The sequence below is a fragment of the Magnolia sinica genome, chromosome 4 (genome assembly GCF_029962835.1).
Source record: "Magnolia sinica isolate HGM2019 chromosome 4, MsV1, whole genome shotgun sequence".
Lineage (NCBI taxonomy): Eukaryota > Viridiplantae > Streptophyta > Magnoliopsida > Magnoliales > Magnoliaceae > Magnolia > Magnolia sinica.
This window is the reverse complement of record NC_080576.1, coordinates 9,226,351-9,248,163: the sequence shown is the minus strand read 5'-3', so window position 1 is coordinate 9,248,163 and position 21,813 is coordinate 9,226,351. Positions and strand designations below refer to the sequence as shown.

Sequence of the window (21,813 nt, the reverse complement as noted above, 5' to 3'; positions counted from 1 at the left end):
TTTCCTTCTCAAATAAGTTGGTTCGTTAGGGCTTTGGAGAATGGAGAAATTGGTATATCTAGTTATGGATGTGTATTAATCAAGGCACACATCTAAAACTAAATATACCCATTTCTCCAAAGCTCTAAACGAACCAACCTATTTGAGAGGCATGTCTATACAATAGAAAAGGAAGAAATCAAAATCAAATATATCATCCAAATTCCAAATATTTGGATTCGATATATGCTTTAAAAAAAGAAAAAAGAAACAACAGAGAAGTATAACAAAATTGCATTATTTTAATCCCTTCAGACTTTCCACCAAATATCAGTGCTGCAACCAAACATGGCCAAAACTCCTAATGCAGCCCAAATGGAATAAGCTGGTGAACAAAATCAATCTCCCAACTTAGTCTGATCAAGCTCAAAACTCTAATCTACAACTTCTGATCAAGCTCAATACTCTATCCATCTAACAATGACACTTTTCAGCTTCAGTTTCTCTTTCATGCAATTACGCAATGTGCAACACTAGGTAGATTGGTGTAATTAGAGAAGTTCACCAAATGGACACAGAAGAAATGAAAGGATAAAAAGTGGCGCAATATGCAATACAAAGCTTATACCTAACGTAATGAGCTTCAAAAGCTAACAAATTATTCATCTAAAAGAAAATTTCTCAAATAATTCTCAACAATTTTAATAGAACTATCCATGAGGCATTGCCAGACTTAATGAGACCTACTTGGGACACTTTATTGGCATCACAACTGCTTCCTTGAGAAGGCGTTTTGCATTCTCTAACCCTTTGATGCTTTCCCACTTCACATTTGGATTCCCACGAATGATATTCCTCCAAGTAACAAAGACTGAATATAAATTAACACTCGTACCAACTCAGTAGTAAAGATATGCCAACTGATGGATTCTGATCCATGGAAAACAAGGCATTTTGTAAAACCCAAAATTAGGGACTGCTTAGCTATGGTTTCCATCTAAGTGGCACTGAATTTACCTACTTAAACTCTCTGCTAAGGTGCGCATTTCTGCAGATTCAAAAGCAGGAAGCAGAGACCTTTGCCTGCAAAAGTAAATATCATAAAGTCAAAAGCTTTCTAGCATACAAACAAATGCTGCCTGCAGCTTTTGGGTTCCAAGAATCAGGACATGATATGGTTATCTTTCACAAATTGAAAAAACTTCAATCCGAATATGAGCAGTCATGCCCGGTATTACCAAACATTTTTCCTTTTTATTGACACATTTGGGTCTTTGTTCTCTTACAACCAATATCAAGACAATTGTGTCAAAGCATCAAAGTGGCATGATCCACCCGATGGGTGCTTTCAATCTCATCATTTAGTGCCACATTGGCATGTGGTGGCACATTAACACGCCCAAAGTTTCTCATCTGGCCATTTCTTTTGCAAATTGTGGCCCATCTATTGATTTGACTAGCCTGAATTGTCAAAGCATCAAAATGATGTGATTCCACTTGATGGGAACTTTCAATCTCATCCTCTAGTGTGACATTGGCACATGTGGTGGCACATAGATGAGATGGCTTATCCATGGCTGTGCAGGCTCGGAAGTGGGTTATGGGCTTACATACATAATGGTTAAGAGTCATTCAAATGGAATACATGAGCTATGAGAGTACGGATATGTGCATCTACACATCTGTGTCATCATCAAGGTTGATATGTACCTTTCAAAAAAAAAAAAGTAGATACGTGATGTGCATGTGTGTATATGGATTTATAGGTGTATGCATGCATGTATTCATGCCTGTATGTACACATGTACATGTCGTGATGCAAATTACATGTGTGTGCATGCATGTATTCATGCCTGTATGTACACATGTACATGTCACGATGCAAATTACAAAAGGTAGAGATTTGCTACCAAATCAGAGCCAGCGCTCAGACAAGGTCCCGTTCGTGTAGCCTTGAGAATGACTCACACGCCCATGGGATATGCCCATCCGCCAACACCCTGCAACCATGAAATGGTAGTTGTTTCAAGAAAACATATAACTGGTAAAATTCAAAAATCAGAAATTCAGCAAAGTGGGAAGTTTCTTTTAATCATAAAATTTCTTTCAGATGAAAGAATTTAAAAGAGTAGAAATTTGGTTTGTGGAAAACTTGACATGGGCATGTGCATATACAGCATGAGTTAACATATTTCTACATATCGCCCCACACAAAGCGAAACAGTTCAAAAGAAGTTTGATTATTAATGGAAACAGTTCAATGCTTGCTTCAAAATAATGAATCAACAATATGCCAGTATCATGAGGATCTCATCACCCATCCAATCTTGACTGGACCATGAGCCTCACATCTCATCATCTGCTCTTATATTTTAGCAGGTGATGGGTTATGTCGGGTCCCACAATCAAATATTATTCCCCTTTCCTTCAATTCAGTTTTATTTACTGATGAAATGGCTGCAGAATACAATTCTTACCACCTGCTATACAGGGGGGTTATCTTGATTCTTGAGCAAATTAGAGACAAGTGAAACAGAGGGTACTTCCAAATAAAAGCTTGAAGGACTTGGTATTCAGAGCTGCTGAACTGATTTAACTAGAACTCTGATTTGGTGGATGAGTCAATAAAGAGAATACACAATTATGAGGATAAATTACATAACTGCCCTAAGTGCCAAGCAAAATTCTCAAATGTTGCCACTGAAGATTTCAAGAAAGCAATAGAAGTAATGACTTCAATTTTTACAAGGACATAGATTGGACCTGGAATTTAGACCCAGGCCTAACAAATCCATTTGTAAGTTTCTGACCATTGAGTTCTACATATTCGTTATTTTCTAATGCAGTGCCTCAATTGATTTCTCATCATGCAATAAGAATTGAAAACAACATTAACTGTTAACTGTGTGATGGAATTGAAAACAACACGTGCAAGCATGGCACATGCATGCTAGATCTAATCCATCGATCAGGTTGGTCAGACCATGTACATGTTTTCCCAAAAACAAAATCTGGCATGATCAGCATGCAGGCCACTATATTGGAAACATGTGGATGGGTTAGAAAACTTCTACCAAGTTTTTCAGAGCTGTACATTTGTTTAACAAACTGTGGCCCACCTGACCAGTGATTCAACCTTATTCTTTGTAGCATGAACATGGTTTTATTGCACAGACATCAAAGCTCCTATGCATTATCAACAAACTGTCCAATGAAAAGGGTTAAAAACCACCTCAATTCATAGGATTAGCAGTAACTGAGAACTTCATATCAACATCTACCCATCATGTCTTTGCCTTTTCAAGTAGCAGCCAATCCTTCAGCGAGGCATTTCCATTTGCATAGCATTATTAAACAATGCACATCCAAAAATGCAAAACTGAAAAAAAATAAAATAATAAAATAAAATAATAAAAAAAATTCCTATTTATCATGTATTCATGTCAAGATCTGTCACATGCTTGGCTAGTATGCGTGTGAGGTTGTCATGTGATTGACGACTTGCAATGAACAACGGTCATGCGTTAACATCTTTGTAAGATGATCCTATCCATAACTGGTGGCTTGTGAATGGAAAAATTACAGCTTACTGTCCACAGTCAGGATAATCAAGTCAGCGAGCAGATCACCAGCATGCAGCCCCCACGTGTACCATATACAGTTTATTGGACCAGACAAATTGCTTGTCTGAACATTGCAAATTTCCTCATCAGAGAAAGAAAATGACAGTGTACCTTAAAAATAAAAAATTGGCGTAGTGTACCTTGGTCCTGGCTTCACACTGGTTTTTCTCTGCCTCCAAAGCTTGGTTTTTCTACTCTAACTTTGAGTAAAACTAAAAGAAAGACAGAGAAATAAGTTTTAACTGTCAAGATATAATATGGAACTTCACAAACAATTCTCCGATAAAGAACATACCTCCTTCCGCTTCATCTAAAAACAGGAGCAGATGCCATGGTCATCCTGATTTTCAATGTCCGTACTGACGCTGTAGTTCCATGTTAGCTGAGGAAATTCAATACCAAAACTTCTAAATGCTTGCTGCATTGACTTAAATGGAGAGAGTACATCAAGCCAGCTTGAAATGGCAAGAGAGCTCCATGCTACAAGTAGCTAAATTGAGCATTGGTAAGTTCTCCCAATGGTCACTACTGCACTCAATGCAAATCTAAACTCCAAAAAACACCCTAAGCTATTATCAAAACCACAACCTTACATTCTCAACTTGCAACACAGCGCCATCTAATCAAGTCAACACAGCACCATCTAATCAAGTTATGTCCTCCCTGTTTAAAATATTGAAACAGGTTTTCTCTAGTTTATATATAATTTAAAAAATGCATGGCCAACTAACTCAACCCAAGTACAGGTCTATTAGATTGTTTCAGCAAGTCTAATGAGTTCAACTAATTAGATGAGCCAATAGAAGTGATGAACTAAATCTGCTCCTTACAATCAGAGAGGCTGTATTGTTAATATCCGACATCAGAGCATAACCTATTCAGAAATATAGACAGAGACTTGCAGTCATCAGTGTAAAGAATTACATCTTCTTTCTGTCTTTCTTGCCTCCAAAGAAAGTCTTGAAGCCTCCATATATGAGCAACCCCCATCCAGTTTAAGAGACAATAACAAACTGCAAAAGATTGAAAAGGAAGCATGAATTATGTGCCATTGACAGTACCAAAAAGTTTCTCATTAAAAAATAAAAAAAAATTAGACATAATCCTCTGAAAACAGAAAAAAAAAAAAAAAAATCAACTTTTTTCTGTTCAACATAGAACTGAATAAGAAATTTACAGATTGGAAGATCCTAGCCACCTGATGTTTGGCCTTTTCCATCCCATTGTTATATTTTGTATTAACCATGTATTTGTAGATCAAAGGGTTGGGTCTACGAGAATTTCTTAGGAATTTCTCATCCATGGTGTGGCCCATCAGAGATAAATGGCCCTGGATCACCAAACAATGGCCCACTAGTATGTGCCGTGAGAATCTTGATGCTACAGATACCCTAACTCATCAAGGCATAACAATACCTCTTTGTACACATATGACCTCAATAGAACCTAGACCTAATCTTCCAATCCAATTGTCTGAATCCAATTACTGCAAAACATTAGATTGCATAACTCCAATAAAGGAAACAAACAAGTAGATTGCAGTTCTTATGGAACTGTATTACTGAAGAGATAGTTCTATATTCCATAAAACAACAACTCTAAATATGGATTTTTAATCCAAGGAAGTTATCAAACACTTGACATGTATATACGCAGTACGTGTACAATATCTGGGCCTTTCATCAGTTACACATCATAATGGATGGGGCATCCCAAAAATCTAACTATTTCTGGCTCCAATCTTTAGAATGAATAACCACAGTGCAAGAGTCCATACACCTCAGGTTTGGCACAACTATTAAAGCAATAAACACGGACCTTAATTCCAGCCGACAATTGTTGATGCCAATAGCAGTATCCTGTAAAAAGATATAGAATAACAACAACAAATCAATGTGTATTTACCTCAAGCTGCTGAATGGTCCAAACCTTGCCACATGAGCAATTTGATCACAATGCACCAAAAAAGGAAACGGGTGTGTTGCACTCCAATTAGTTTATGGAATACAAAATATGCATCAAATAGATAAGCAAAAATTAGTCAACTAAACCTACTAAATTCATACAGGCAATCAATCAAACACATCATATGCAACATTACTTCCTTGTTCTGGTGTCCCAATAGTTGTCTATTTCTTAATTGCATAAACATAAAAACTAATTCCTTCGGAGTTTACAAACTCATCCAAACAGAAAACAAAAGAAGCCCAACTAATTAAATGGTATCTACTTTATTCATTATGACAAGTCAACAAGTAAAACAAGAAGCATATAAAGTATACTTCTCCAGGGTATCACTGACAGCTGAATAGAAAGATTCCTCATAATCAAAACATCTCTGCTTAATCACATATCAAGATCATCTGATGAGCTACAAATAAAACATCTTTTTTAAGTCTCCCAACAATGCAAATTTTGTTGTTGTGAGTTCTTGAAAAAATCCAATGCCCATCTCCAGACACACTGCATTAGATAAGATTTTTAAGCTACAGCTATATCAGCACAGGGCTAATGTCTATGTAAAGCAATTGCCAACCATTGAAAAGCCCAGCAGGTAGTAAAAGCAGGTAGTAAAAGCAATGCATATCGGCCCTTAACATATTCAATGCCATTCGTGTAGCAGGTCATCCCTGAGTTATCCCAACAATGCTGCTTGAAATAAGTGATCCAGGAGGCTCAAGAGAACCTGAGAAACAGAATCAGAGCCAATGAATAATGCACATCCAAAAATGCAAAACTGAGGCCCCAGACGCATGTGCAATTAGCAAACCTCCCAAAGCCCAATTGTCAGAGTCCAAAACAACCCTTACTCAATTTACTGCCATAACATGACTTTCTAAACATAAAACATCCCAGAACATGCATAAATTCATGTAAAATTTTCCTGAAATCAGAAAATTAACACAATCTAAAATTGGAAAGAAATCAACTTAGATTGGCTGTTAAAAAAAAAACTGCACTTTTCAATATGGTAACTTGCAAACCCAGCAAAACTTAGAAGCTATCTTTGACTTGAATTTACAAAGAAACTAATTTAAACAGATCTTGGAACTCTAGATTAGAAAATTTCAAGAACTCCAAGCCAAAGCCCAAACTGGAAACCTTCCTAATCATATCACTACCCGATTTGGCTCTTGGTGGGACCCCAAATGATGAACTCGTCAAACAAAAATCTATTGCAAACTCGCTACTGTCGCGTTCATTAGCTAATCCGCGTCCGTGGACACCTCTCATAGACACGCACGCCACGCATGCGAAACGTCATTTTCAAATCTCACGTGGCCACTTCATTCCCCCACTCTCTCCCTCGATTTCCTCACTCTCACCTCTCCGTCTCTCTCTTGAAGCAAAAAATAAGAAGAAAAAATAAAATAAAATCTCTTTTATGTTTTTTCAATCCATCTTCCATTTTCTTCTTAACAAGAAAATCCATATTTACTAATATTCTCATTTTTCTATTTTTCAAAAAAATAAGTTCGGACTCCGAAAGCGTCGACTCTAGCACTCGTACTTTCAGCCCAAACCCTAACCAAGGAATTCAAAATTACCAAACTGTTGGGGATCAGGGTTCTCTCTCGTAGTGTGATTACTGGGGATGCATATAAAGGGATTCATGAAATCAGTTTACCATTAGAAATTGCTCAAAAGATCACATTTGAAGAGAAGGTCACTACATACAACATGGGTCATTTACAGAAACTAGTGGATGACAAATTATGTGTAACATATAGAGATGCTTCAACCACTTATGCAATCAGGGAAGGTCCAAAAGGACACATATTTGAAAGTTGGTCAAATCATAAACAGGCGTTATTTATGGACAGAGACATTGTTTTCATCAATAGGCCACCTAGTACTCATAAACATTCATTGCAAGCATTTTCTGTTTATGTGCATGACGACCATACTGTTAAGATCAATCCTCTTATTTGCGCTCCCCTAGGTGTGGATTTTGATGGGGATTGCGTTCATATGCTACTTCATAGATCATATTCCGAGATAAAAGGTGTCAATTATATAAAAATTATGTTCAAAAGCAGACAATAAAGAGCACAAATTCTGATTATAAAGGTGATATTTAGAGTTAAGCTTACCGTCATTGTCATGTTGAAACCGTTCCTTGAATGCGGGAGAGTCCCTTATTGATCTAAAACAATCAAAGAGAATTACAATTAAAAGAAAAAAAGAAAAAAGAAAAGAAAAGAATAGAAGGCAAGCAAGTAATTAGACACTCAAATGCAACCAAAAAGAAAAATATAAACTTATCTGGTGGACTCCCCCTAAAGTGACACCTATACCAACCTGCAACAGCGAAAACTAGATCAGTCCCAAATGTGTACTTAGCAATCAAGGCATCAAAAAAATGTAAGAGTACCTTTGGGGTGAGAACCAGCCAGTGTAGCTTCAGCAGATGATCCTGCAACACTCAAAACCAGATCCTGCAAATAAGAGTACCTCTGGCATCAGCATCTTGCTATTTACATGATTTTAAGATAGCTAGAGTAAAACCATTTACCCTTGAAGTAACTTAACAGCAGATGGTACTCTGTTTGAGGTGTAATTTCTGCACACCTGCAGAACCACCACCAGCCATGGAAGAAATTACAGCAGAACCACGTAAAAACTTATCGTCGGAGCTGATCGCATTCTCTGCAACAGCTGCCATGGATGATGAAAATTCCCTACAGTTCTCTCTCTCTCTCTCTCTCTCTCTCTCTCTCTCTCTCTCTCTCTCTCTCTCTCTCTCTCGCCGAAAATTCCCTACAATTCCCTACAGTTTTTACTTATTCGTATGTAGAAAAGAACTCAACCATTGAATAATGAGAACAATAAACTTCATCATTATTTGGGGTCAGCTAATGATAGTAATAAACCTAAAAAATAATTACATGTAAAAAATGTACCCCAACAATAGAAGATAATGATAACGACAGATAAAAATACCATTTTATTAGCCATGAGTATCAGCTAGACGCAGACATGTACATGAACACGTGTTGCAGGACTCACACTGGCACAATTTCAAAAGAAGTGGTGTCCTTGTTACATGGCAGCCCAAGGCAATAATTTGTGTGAGAGAGAATGACCATGGACTTTTAGACATTCATGTTTTACAAGTTTATATCAGTTATAAACTTGTCTAGATGAACTACTGTATTTTTGTACCATGCTAAAGGGTATGTACCTAGCAACGAGCACACTTTTGAAATTGAGTCGTGCCAACATGGAGTCTGTGTCCAAACTCCACATGCTTGACAACAGTGGACACGGACTAATATTTAAATTTTGGATTAACAACATTGTAAAAGTAACTAAATTTGAGGTTTATCATTAGGGAATGGGAAACCACTACATACATTCACTCCAACTGCTAAAACACTCATCCTTGCTTTGCTTCTTTTTTTTTAAGAATTGTTTGTACTTCTATTTATAATATAGAATTGTACTTGCGATTGAACGTCAGTGGGTGCCAATAGCAATTCCCTTATTGTTATCATTATTTATCTATTGGGATTTTTTACACGTAAATAATTACAATATATCGTTAAAAATAATATTCCATTTCTTCAATACACGATTTAACTGATGATATGGTCCTTTATGGAGTAGAATGGCAGAATAGGATTCGTGTAGCAGCCCCAACTAGTTGGGAAAAGGCTAAAATGATAATGATGATGACAATGATTGAATAATGTATAAACAAAATACTGGCATCCGAGTTCAGCCACCATCTTTGACAGCCTAGATTCATGTCCAATAGTAACACATTAAATTAAATAGGTACAACTACTAGTGTAGTTTGTACTATGCATTATTATATAGTTCGATTAATTCCAGAGCTGGCAGCCTTGAAATCTTCCAAAATGGAAGATCCTAAACTTTTCATCAACGGCCATGAAACAGATATCCTAAACTCTAAATCAATGGCCCACAAAACAACGGTTGAGATGACCCAGCAGATCCAATATGAGAATTCTTTTCTATTTCTGGGTATTGCATCTGCTGTGGCCCACCATATAAACAGTTTGAATCACTGAATTATGACCACCCCAGCCAAAATTAAATCTCCAGCCTTTAATCAATCACCAGACAGATAAAAAACCAAAAATCCCATCAGCATCCAATGGCTAAAAATAAATTAAAATAAAATAAAAACAATGCAATGACATCAAAAAAATCAAGCACACAAAAGGAAGCTGCTCATGGATCCAGATCTCTTGCATTTCTACTATAAACAAAACATGGGGTTCTTCCCTCTACAATCCCAAAACAGATCATCTGCTCTTCCCTTCTCTCCTCTCCATCCATCCACCAGCAATGCCCCCATATCCATACTGTTCATAACTTCATTCCTATTTTTACAAGGTGATCCTCATCAAAGGGTTAACATGTTAGACGGTTCTTATGGCACGCACACAAAAAGGTTAGAAGTTTCCCAGTGGGTGTACCAACTGATAGCCCAAGCAGTTGAACTTGAGACCTCTTTTAACTGGGAATTACCTGTCCTTACAGATATAGTATATAATCACTTCACACCTATATTAAAAATGACCAATCCCCTCGAGATTTTTTATTTCCAACTTTCCCCTTGAGATAGCATACATTCTCTTAAACAATGGGTTGCATTGACAGGCATATGGATGGATACTATTTCAGACTCAGATGCAATAGGCAGGCCAAAACCCATTGTAGATCCAACTTTGAACCATGAAACGATCTATGCCATTGGCAGCATCTCAATAACCTGGACTAAAAATAATCAATACAATGGGCTGCGCCCACTCATCTCATCTGGACAACCTGCCAACCGCAACAAATCCACCTAAAAATTAAAATTTAAATAATAAAAAATAAATAAAAATAAAAAAAGCTAGACATGGACGGTGTTGTCAGGCGTTTTGTGGGGTCCACCATTTTGATGGAAATGCATGCAGGAGATTTTGTAAGGAAAGTAAGGAGAAGAAAAGGAAGAGATGCATTAGAGAAATCTGTTGTAATACAATTCGAGGGAGGGATGAAATGGGAAAGTAGAATATACCTCAGTGGAGGTGAAACGGAACGCAGGGCCTTCCGTTTGAAGGTGATGCTCGATGGAAGACGATCCTCAAACGGCCCTGGGAGGATTTCTCGTCGATGGAAGATGAAGGAAAGAGGGAAAAGAGGAGCGGGCGTTGGATGGTTTTAGATAAAAATTTCAAATCCGTATATTGCGAGTTTACTATTATTTACAACACAAACTCTATTAACGAATGTACATACATTGGACCATTTTATGGATGGTTAAGATTGTTTTACTTAATAAAATGTATAAATATTTACTATTTACAACTAGACCAATTATTTGAATGGTCTGGATAACTCTATATCTTATCCACTACTGTTATGGACGAGTCACCACCATTTTACACAAAATACAAGACTCACACTGCAAAACTTGAAATCCAAAACGGTAATCCCATCTTTGGACCTGGTATTGCTCTATGGGGCCACCATGATAGATTTGTTTCATCCACGCGGTCCATCCATTTCAAAAAGCCATTTATACAAGATTCTAAAAAACTAGATTGAAATAAATCTTCCGTGGACCACACAATCATAAAACATTATTGGTTGGACATCCACCATTAAAAATCATTCTTTGTCGACGGATTTATGGGCTACGGCTAAGGCTAGCCAAAGCCAACCCAAATCCATCGGCTTTGCCTAGTTTTTTGGTAGTGGAGCATCCTGAAGTTGACTGTCTGAAATCCACACTGTCTGCATAGTCTGAATCCATAAACCTTACCAAATTTGTTCATGTCTTCTCAAAAGTTAAGACGTAGTCTTTCGTACCTTAAATGTATCGAAGTAGCCATTTTACTGCTTCACAATCTTGCTTGCCGGAGTTTAACATGTATCTACTCACAACATCAACTGCCTGTGAAATATTTGGTCTTGTACAGACCATGACATATATTAAACTGTCAACCTCATTCGAATAAGACACATGAGACATAACCTATTTTTCCTCATTTGATTTAAAACATTGTTTTGAGGAAAGCCTTAAGTGAGTCACGCGGGAAACGCTCACCGGCTTTGTTTGGTCCATCCCATACTTGGTTAACACATTTTCAAGGTATTTTGCCTAATCCTGCTTCTCTTCCTGTCTCTATGAATATCTATGCCGAGAACCTTCTTTGTTGCCCCCAAATCTTTCATCTTGAATGTCCTTGATAACTAAGTATTTAATATGTTGACATGACAGACGATCAATATATCATCAACATACAATACTAGGATGATGAATTTACCATCACTCAGTGTCTTGTAATAGAAATAGTGATCTTATTCACTCCAAGTAAATTTCTGACTCAACATAAAAGAATCAAATTTTTTATACCACTGCTTAAGCAACTGTTTTAAATCGTACAACGACCTCATTAACCTGTAAACTTTTCTCTCTGCCCTTTAATTTCGTAGTCCTCTTGTTATTTCATGTAAATCTGCTCTTTCAACTCCCTGTGCAAGAATGCAGTCTTGACATCCATCTGTTCCAGCTCGATATCGTATTGGGTAACCAGCACCAACATGAATCTGATAGACACATGCTTAATCATCGGCGCTGATATCTCTGCGAAGTCCATTTCTTCTCTATGAGCATAACCATTCGCTATCAATCTAGTTTTGTATCTATCCTGTTTTCTTTTTAACAACCACTTGTATCCGATCACTTTTTGGCTTACTGAAGCTTCCATGTGTGATTTTTGTATAACGAGTCCATCTCATCGTCCATAGCCACCTTTCGATTTTCTGCATTAGGCTCACTAAGAGCCTCCTGAATAGTAGACAGGTCCCTCTCATCTGTAATGAGGGCATATGTAATATTAGAGTCGTCCTTGTATCTTACTAGTAACCTACAATCACATGGTGAGTTTCTTCTTATAGGTGGTTGCTCCACCTGATCTTGTACATCTATCTACGCATCTGTCTTTGCCTGAGTATCATCTGTGTCAATATGGACATCTATGATCAACTTTTCTGGTTCCTCTTACTCCTTTTGATCATCCTTACGGAATAGGGAGCTTACATCAAATCCGACGTCAAGGCTAGTGATGACCTTACGTGTGACCTTATCGAATAACCTATAACCTTTCACACCCAGATCCATAGCTCAACTGGCAAACTAAGTGGAGATACCTTGTTTCAACACTTGAGGTCTTGGTATCAATCCTTAGCGGGGGTGGCTAACATGGAGTGTGTGTACTGACATGGGTGTGTACTAACAAGCTAACCCAAAAAAAAAAAAACCTATAACCTTTCACATCAATACCATAGCCAACAAAAATATACTTTTTGGTTATAAGGTATAACTTATCTCGTTCAATTGACGGTACATGAGAGTAGACTTCACAACCAAATATGCGCAAATTGGAGTAGTTAATCTTATGACCACTCCATACTTCCGCTGAGATCTTACATTCAATTGTTATAGAAGGAGACCAGTTCACTAAATATAGGCCGTGTTGACGGCTTCTGTCCATAAGTCCTTGCCCAACACAACATTACTTAATATACATCAGGCCATCTGTAAGACCCGTATCCTAGTCCGTACTGTTCCATCAAATCCCGCGATCCTTCCCGTCGAATTTCGGCAACCTGTGACGTATAATCGACGTTGCGATCGACCCTAAGTCGTATGTTATAGATTTGAGTCGGCTTAATTCGAGACTTGTACCTTTGCGACCGCACCGTCGTCGCGGTTCCGACGCCGTGTCTCTCGTACCGATCCGATACCCTGGCAGGAAGATGTGAGCCGGCGTTTATTTCGAAGAAAATGATAACGATGATGACAATGATTGAATAATGTATAAACAAAATACTGGCATCCGAGTTCAGCCACCATCTTTGACAGCCTAGATTCATGTCCAACAGTAACACATTAAATTAAATAGGTACAACTACTAGTGTAGTTTGTACTATGCATTATTATATAGTTCGATTAATTCCAGAGCTGGCAGCCTTGAAATCTTCCAAAATGGAAGATCCTAAACTTTTCATCAACGGCCATGAAACAGATATCCTAAACTCAAAATCAATGGCCCACAAAACAACGGTTGAGATGACCCAGCAGATCCAATATGAGAATTCTTTTCTATTTCTGGGTATTGCATCTGCTGTGGCCCACCATATAAACAGTTTGAATCACTGAATTATGACCACCCCAGCCAAAATTAAATCTCCAGCCTTTAATCAATCACCAGACAGATAAAAAACCAAAAATCCCATCAGCATCCAATGGCTAAAAATAAATTAAAATAAAATAAAAACAATGCAATGACATCAAAAAAATCAAGCACACAAACGGAAGCTGCTCATGGATCCAGATCTCTTGCATTTCTACTATAAACAAAACATGGGGTTCTTCCCTCTACAATCCCAAAACAGATCATCTGCTCTTCCCTTCTCTCCTCTCCATCCATCCACCAGCAATGCCCCCATATCCATACTGTTCATAACGTCATTCCTATTTTTACAAGGTGATCCTCATCAAAGGGTTAACATGTTAGACGGTTCTTATGGCACGCACACAAAAAGGTTAGAAGTTTCCCAGTGGGTGTACCAACTGATAGCCCAAGCAGTTGAACTTGAGACCTCTTTTAACTGGGAATTACCTGTCCTTACAGATATAGTATATAATCACTTCACACCTATATTAAAAATGACCAATCCCCTCGAGATTTTTTATTTCCAACTTTCCCCTTGAGATAGCATACATTCTCTTAAACAATGGGTTGCATTGACAGGCATATGGATGGATACTATTTCAGACTCAGATGCAATAGGCAGCCCAAAACCCATTGTAGATCCAACTTTGAACCATGAAACGATCTATGCCATTGGCAGCATCTCAATAACCTGGACTAAAAATAATCAATACAATGGGCTGCGCCCACTCATCTCATTTGGACAACCTGCCAACCGCAACAAATCCACCTAAAAATTAAAATTTAAATAATAAAAAAAAATAAAAATAAAAAAAGCTAGACATGGACGGTGTTGTCAGGCGTTTTGTGGGGTCCACCATTTTGATGGAAATGCATGCAGGAGATTTTGTAAGGAAAGTAAGGAGATGAAAACGAAGAGATGCATTAGAGAAATCTGTTGTAATACAATTCGAGGGAGGGATGGAATGGGAAAGTAGAATATACCTCAGTGGAGGTGAAACGGAACGCAGGGCCTTCCGTTTGAAGGTGATGCTCGATGGAAGATGATCCTCAAACGGCCCTGGGAGGATTTCTCGTCGATGGAAGATGAAGGAAAGAGGGAAAAGAGGAGCGGGCGTTGGATGGTTTTAGATAAAAATTTCAAATCCGTATATTGCGAGTTTACTATTATTTACAACACAAACTCTATTAACGAATGTACATACATTGGACCATTTTATGGATGGTTAAGATTGTTTTACTTAATAAAATGTATAAATATTTACTATTTACAACTAGACCAATTATTTGAATGGTCTGGATAACTCTATATCTTATCCACTACTGTTATGGACGAGTCACCACCATTTTACACAAAATACAAGACTCACACTGCAAAACTTGAAATCCAAAACGATAATCCCATCTTTGGACCTGGTATTGCTCTATGGGGCCACCATGATAGATTTGTTTCATCGACGCGGTCCATCCATTTCAAAAAGCCATTTATACAAGATTCTAAAAAACTAGATTGAAATAAATCTTTCGTGGACCACACAATCATAAAACATTATTGGTTGGACATCCACCATTAAAAATCATTCTTTGTCGACGGATTTATGGGCTACGGCTAAGGCTAGCCAAAGCCAACCCAAATCCATCGGCTTTGCCTAGTTTTTTGGTAGTGGAGTATCCTGAAGTTGACTGTCTGAAATCCACACTGCCTGCATAGTCTGAATCCACAAACCTTACCAATTTTGTTCATGTCTTCTCAAAAGTTAAGACGTAGTCTTTCGTACCTTAAATGTATCGAAGTAGCCATTTCACTGCTTCACAATCTTGCTTACCGAAGTTTAACATGTATCTACTCACAACATCAACTACCTGTGAAATATTTGGTCTTGTACAGACCATGACATATATTAAACTGTCAACCCCATTCGAATAAGACACATGAGACATAACCTATTTTTCCTCATTTGATTTAAAACATTGTTTTGAGGAAAGCCTTAAGTGAGTCACGCGGGAAACGCTCACCGGCTTTGTTTGGTCCATCCCATACTTGGTTAACACATTTTCAAGGTATTTTGCCTAATCCTGCTTCTCTTCCTGTCTCTATGAATATCTATGCCGAGAACCTTCTTTGTTGCCCCCAAATCTTTCATCTTGAATGTCCTTGATAACTAAGTATTTAATATGTTGACATGACAGACGATCAATATATCATCAACATACAATACTAGGATGATGAATTTACCATCACTCAGTGTCTTGTAATAGAAATAGTGATCTTATTCACTCCAAGTAAATTTCTGACTCAACATAAAAGAATCAAATTTTTTATACCACTGCTTAAGCAACTGTTTTAAATCGTACAATGACCTCATTAACCTGTAAACTTTTCTTTCTGCCCTTTAATTTCGTAGCCCTCTGGTTATTTCATGTAAATCTGCTCTTTCAACTCCCTGTGCAAGAATGCAGTCTTGACATCCATCTGTTCCAGCTCGATATCGTATTGGGTAACCAGCACCAACATGAATCTGATAGACACATGCTTAATCATCGGCGCTGATATCTCTGCGAAGTCCATTTCTTCTCTATGAGCATAACCATTCGCTATCAATCTAGTTTTGTTTCTATCCTGTTTTCTTTTTAACAACCACTTGTATCCGATCACTTTTTGGCTTACTGAAGCTTCCATGTGTGATTTTTGTATAACGAGTCTATCTCATCGTCCATAGCCACCTTTCGATTTTCTGCATTAGGCTCACTAAGAGCCTCCTGAATAGTAGACAGGTCCCTCTCATCTGTAATGAAGGCATATGTAATATTAGAGTCGTCCTTGTATCTTACTAGTAACCTACAATCACGTAGTGAGTTTCTTCTTATAGGTGGTTGCTCCACCTGATCTTGTACATCTATCTACACATCTGTCTTTGCCTGAGTATCATCTGTGTCAATATGGATATCTATGATCAACTTTTCTGGTTCCTCTTACTCCTTTTAATCATCCTTACGGAATAGGGAGCTTACATCAAATCCGACGTCAAGGCTAGTGATGACCTTACGTGTGACCTTATCGAATAACCTATAACCTTTCACACCCAGATCCATAGCTCAACCGGCAAATTGAGTGGAGATACCTTGTTTCAACACTTGAGGTCTTGGTATCAATCCTTAGCGGGGGTGGCTAACATGGAGTGTGTGTACTGACATGGGTGTGTACTAACAAGCTAACCCAAAAAAAAAAAAAAAACCTATAACCTTTCACATCAATACCATAGCCAACAAAAATATACTTTTTGGTTATAAGGTATAACTTATCTCGTTCAGTTGACGGTACATGAGAGTAGACTTCACAACCAAATATGCGCAAATCGGAGTAATTAATCTTATGACCACTCCATACTTCCGCTGAGATCTTACATTCAATTGTTATAGAAGGAGACCAGTTCACTAAATATAGGCCGTGTTGACGGCTTCTGTCCATAAGTCCTTGCCCAACACAGCATTACTTAATATACATCAGGCCATCTCAAAGAGAGTTCGATTCATTCGTTCAGCCACACCATTTTGTTTGGGCGTGTGGCTCATTGTGTTGTGCCTAATGATTCCTTCATCATTACAATATTCATTAAACTCAGTGGAAGTAAATTCTCCACCATTGTCAGTCCTTAAAACCTTTATTTTTCGCCTTGACTGATTTTCCATCATTGCCTTCCATTGTTTAAATATAGTGAAAACTTCATATTTATATTTCATGAAATAAATCCAAATTTTCTAGGAGTAGTCGTTAATGAATTAAACAAACCATGACAACTCTCCAACGGATACCTTTGGCGATAGCCCCCATACGTCAGAGTGCATATAATCAAGCATTCCTTTACATAATATTTTCCAGATCTAAAAGATAATATATATTGTTTATCATATATACAATGCTTGCATATATCTAAATCAAAATTCTTAAAAGCTAGAATCAAACAATGATCAGATAGTACCTTTATGCCTCGCTCGCTCATATGGCCCAGACATGCATGCCACATACGTGCAAACGTGGACTCTGTAACAGCCGTTGCCACTCCACTTGCTAAAGTACTCCCGATCAACCTGTAAAGGTTTCCATGTCTTTGCGCTCTCATAACCAGAAATGCCCCCTTCGTAACTTTAAGGACACCTTTGTCGCCGATGAACTTGCACCCTATAGTCTCGAGTGTACCGAAAGAAATCAGACTTTTCTTTATATCAGGAACGTGTCCGACATCAGTAAAGGTATGCTTCATCCCATCAAACATCTTGATGCTCACCGTACCAATAGCCACAACATTACAGGCATTGTCATTGCTTATAAAGACCTATCCACCATCGCATTCTCTGTAACTAGCAAACCAACTCCGATAAGGAGTCATGTGATATGATGCTCTTGTGTCGAGAATCCACTCATCTCCATGATTGTCGTGCACATGTCCAATCATAGACATAGACAGTACATCACCACTACCTGTCTCTTCATCAAATGTGACAACATTGGCCTCCTTAGAATAAGCTGCTGAATTTTCTTTATTCACTTTAGGATTGGTACAATCCTTCTTCATGTGTCTAGATATCCCACAGTTCCAGCACTTTAGTTTTCCTTTGTCCTTACCCTTGGATTTAGATCTAGATCTTAAAGATCCTGTACCTCGCTTAAAATTCTTGTCTCTTGTAATCAGTGCATTAGAAGATGTCTCCATGTTGTCATTTAGCTTTCTCATTGTCTTTCATTGAAGGGCTGAGATAACGGTGTCGACACTCTTGTGGTGCATATCGCATCCTTGAATGACTCATAGGATGTCGGAAGAGAATTCAACAACGTATATGCTTGTTCCTCATCTTTGATCACTTCCTTCATATCCAGTAATTTGTAAATCAATTTATTGAAGTTGCTGATGTGGGCCTCCAGATCTCTACCCTTTGCCATCTTGAAGATAATGTTGAAGTTATAGTACTGTAGCTTTAAGTGTAGGCGATTTTCAGAGAATTTTTTCGCATAGATATCCTCTAATTTTTCCCATAGAGTAGCTGCAGTTTTCTCCCTTAAAACATTATAAAGAACCTCATTCGTGAGACATAAACGAATTAAGGATAAGACATTCTTATCAAAGGTATTCCATTCATCATCAGTCATAGTAGACTTAGCTCAAGAGCACCATCCTCACCTTGCTTTGTTAAGAAACTGATCATCTTAATCTTTCATAACTCAAAGTTATTTTTTCATGAGTACTTCTCAATATCATACCTAGTACTTCCCATTATTGCTAATCATGCAGATTCAAGATTTGTGCCCCAACGATAGCTTTGATACCACTTGTTGGGATTTATGCCGCGGAATCACACAGAGATGGATCTAGGATAGCAATCCAAAAACACCAAACAAACCAAAGAAGAACATAGAAATTTAACGTAGAAAACCCTCGCGGGAAAAAACTATAGCACAAAGTGATAGAATTCCACTATGAAAGAAGAGATTACAAAGATAAAGAACTTACCGAGCTTAAGCAATCCTCAAACCTCACCTTTCTCACCCCTTAAAACCCTGGAACCCCTTTTTAGAAGTCTTAGGATGCCTTTCAATACCTCGCAATCCCATATACATCCCTATTTATAGGTTTAAAAAGAAGCCTAAATGGAATAGGAAACAAATTTCGCAAAATCTTCATTTCTACAGAAAATCTGCGTAAAACCTTTGATGACATCGAACACCTTCGATGTCATCGAAAAATGACACAATATGTCCAGTGACTAGGGTGAAAATTCCGAAAATACTCGATGGCATTGAGTGGCTTCGATGTCATCGAGCTAGCTTCGATGACATCGAAGCCTGCTCAATGTTAACGAGCCCATGATGACAGATTCATCTGTCAGTAACAAACCGTTGTTGCGTTTTCCTTCTTAACCATCTGTATCTTGGTCGCTTATTGAAGGTCGACACCCTTCCAATGTGAGGGTTTTCTGGTGCACGTAGCATCCGTGGTGACGGCCATCATGTCAACCATTTGGATGGCTCTCCATGGACTGAACGGTCATGATGATCTTTTTCGGCAGGGTCCATTCATCAGATAAGCAAACTAGATAGTAGGAGCATGGTCTTACTTACAGGTTCAGACTAGAGCTGGGCAACGGTCCAGATCGGATCGGATTGAGTCCAACTCGATCCGATTCGAAATCTTAATGGCCTGGCCCGAACTCGATTCGATCCGGGACTGAGTCCGGGTCACCTGACTCGGACCGATCTGATGTATGGTTGGCCTGACCCGAATCGGGTCCGACTCGGTCAGGGAAACTGAGTCGAATCGGGTTGGGTACGATTCGGATCGTATAAATTTAATCCAATTGTTTCATGTGGTGTGGTCCACTTTAGCCTTCAATATATCACATTTTTATGCTCAATGCCTAAAATGATATGTCGAAATAGATGAATGGCTTAGATAAAACATGTACATCAAGGTGGGCCCCACATGGCTCTGAAAGAACTATATCCGCACTTTCATCGGACGTATAACATACTATAGTGTTGACGTGCACTGCATGAAAGTGCAATGACGTCCTTTTCACGCAAATCTTGCTGTATTGACGTTAGCAAGTTCTATGGGTCTGATCATGGGGCTTGTGTTATATCCAAACCGTCCATCCATTTGGTGAGCTCGTCTTAAGGCTTGAGACGAAAAATAAGACAAATCTAACTATCAAGTGGACCACACGAATTGTTTATGGTGAAAATCATTCTTTGCTGCTATTTATGGTGTGGTCCAAATGATCTTTGGATATTATTCATTTTTTGAATAATGCTCTATAATGATCTCTAAAAATATATTAACGATGTAGATATAATAAATACATTACTATGGGGCCCATATAACTTTGATCTCCTTTGAACTGTTCGTACAACTCGAAGCTCGAGGAGTGTCATTACTCGTCTTTGCACGCCACGTACCTAACCTAGCTACAAGCCTACAACAGCTATACTATATAGCTGGTGATTGGTGTGTGCTACACTGGTACTGACAGAAATGGATTGGCTACTCCCCCTGCTGGTGTTCGGTGATCTGTGGGCCCCACCATGATGTATGTATTTCATTGATGCCGTTCATCCATTTTTACAGATCATTTTCAGGCTTGATACAAAATATTAGAGGGGTAAAAATCTCAGGTGGACCACACCACAAGAAAACAATAATGATTGGATATCCTCCATTAAAATCCTCCTAAGGCCCACTATACTGTTTATTCAACATCCAATCTGTTGATTAGGTCATACAAACCTAGATGAAGGGAAAAAAAACAAAGATCAACTTGATCCAAAACTTTTATGACCCCCAAAAAGTTTTTAATGGCCAATTTTCATTCAACCCTGTTTCCTATAATGTGGTCCATGAGATTGGCATATACCTAATTTTTTGTTTCATACGATAAAATGATCTAGGAAAATAGATGGACGGCATGGATGAAACACATATATCATAGTGGGGCCCACAGAGAACCGACCATCAGACATTCCTCTCCTCTCTCTAAATCTCTATCTTTGTTTTTCTCCGCTTTCAAAATCTCTCTCTCATGTTTAGTTTCAAAACTAGGGGAGTAGCCGATCCGATTCCGATACTGACTACTGAGTAAACTCTGTTGGGGCCCACCATGAATGCATGTGGTTTATCCACTCTGGATCGGGTCAGATCCATTTGGATCGGATCGGTCCGGATTGACCACGATCCGAAAATCATTCAGATCTAAATTACCTAACTCGATCCGCACTGATCCAGGCCGTCGATTCGGTTAGGATTGAGTCAGATTAGGTCTGATCGGGTCGGATCCATCGGATCGGATCTGGTTTGCCCAGCTCTAGTTCATACCAAGCATTTTTTTTTCCATGCAAGGGATTGTGTGAGACGTGTCTCGCATCCATGAGATTTCAGTTCTAAGAAGTGGGCCAGTGGTTCAGTAGCCCAGGCCATTCGTCCTTTGAATCTCAAGGTGGATGGATAGATCATGCT

General features: G+C 38.3%; 3 long non-coding RNA genes across 7 annotated transcripts; all 3 read right to left on the bottom strand.

The window, feature by feature from the left end:
* Positions 1–527: 527 nt before the first annotated feature.
* On the bottom strand, positions 528–3,910 carry LOC131242374 (uncharacterized). Of its 3 annotated transcripts, XR_009169597.1 has the most exons (6): positions 3,898–3,908; positions 3,743–3,814; positions 3,563–3,666; positions 1,890–1,979; positions 997–1,062; positions 528–834 (listed from the first exon to the last, which is right to left on the bottom strand). It is a non-coding gene; the product is annotated as an uncharacterized LOC131242374 (long non-coding RNA). The 3 variants fall into 3 exon arrangements; XR_009169596.1 differs by lacking the exon at positions 3,563–3,666 and having other exon boundaries at positions 3,898–3,910; XR_009169595.1 differs by lacking the exons at positions 1,890–1,979; positions 3,563–3,666 and having other exon boundaries at positions 3,898–3,910.
* Positions 3,911–4,227: 317 nt separating this feature from the next.
* LOC131242375 (uncharacterized) lies at positions 4,228–6,868 on the bottom strand. The gene is made up of 2 exons (XR_009169598.1): positions 5,421–6,868; positions 4,228–4,615 (listed from the first exon to the last, which is right to left on the bottom strand). It is a non-coding gene; the product is annotated as an uncharacterized LOC131242375 (long non-coding RNA).
* Positions 6,869–7,319: 451 nt separating this feature from the next.
* LOC131244349 (uncharacterized) lies at positions 7,320–8,341 on the bottom strand. Of its 3 annotated transcripts, none has more exons than XR_009170258.1 (3): positions 8,136–8,341; positions 7,978–8,057; positions 7,320–7,904 (listed from the first exon to the last, which is right to left on the bottom strand). It is a non-coding gene; the product is annotated as an uncharacterized LOC131244349 (long non-coding RNA). The 3 variants fall into 3 exon arrangements; XR_009170256.1 differs by having other exon boundaries at positions 7,320–7,894; XR_009170257.1 differs by having other exon boundaries at positions 7,978–8,041.
* Between the last annotated feature and the right edge of the window lie 13,472 nt (positions 8,342–21,813).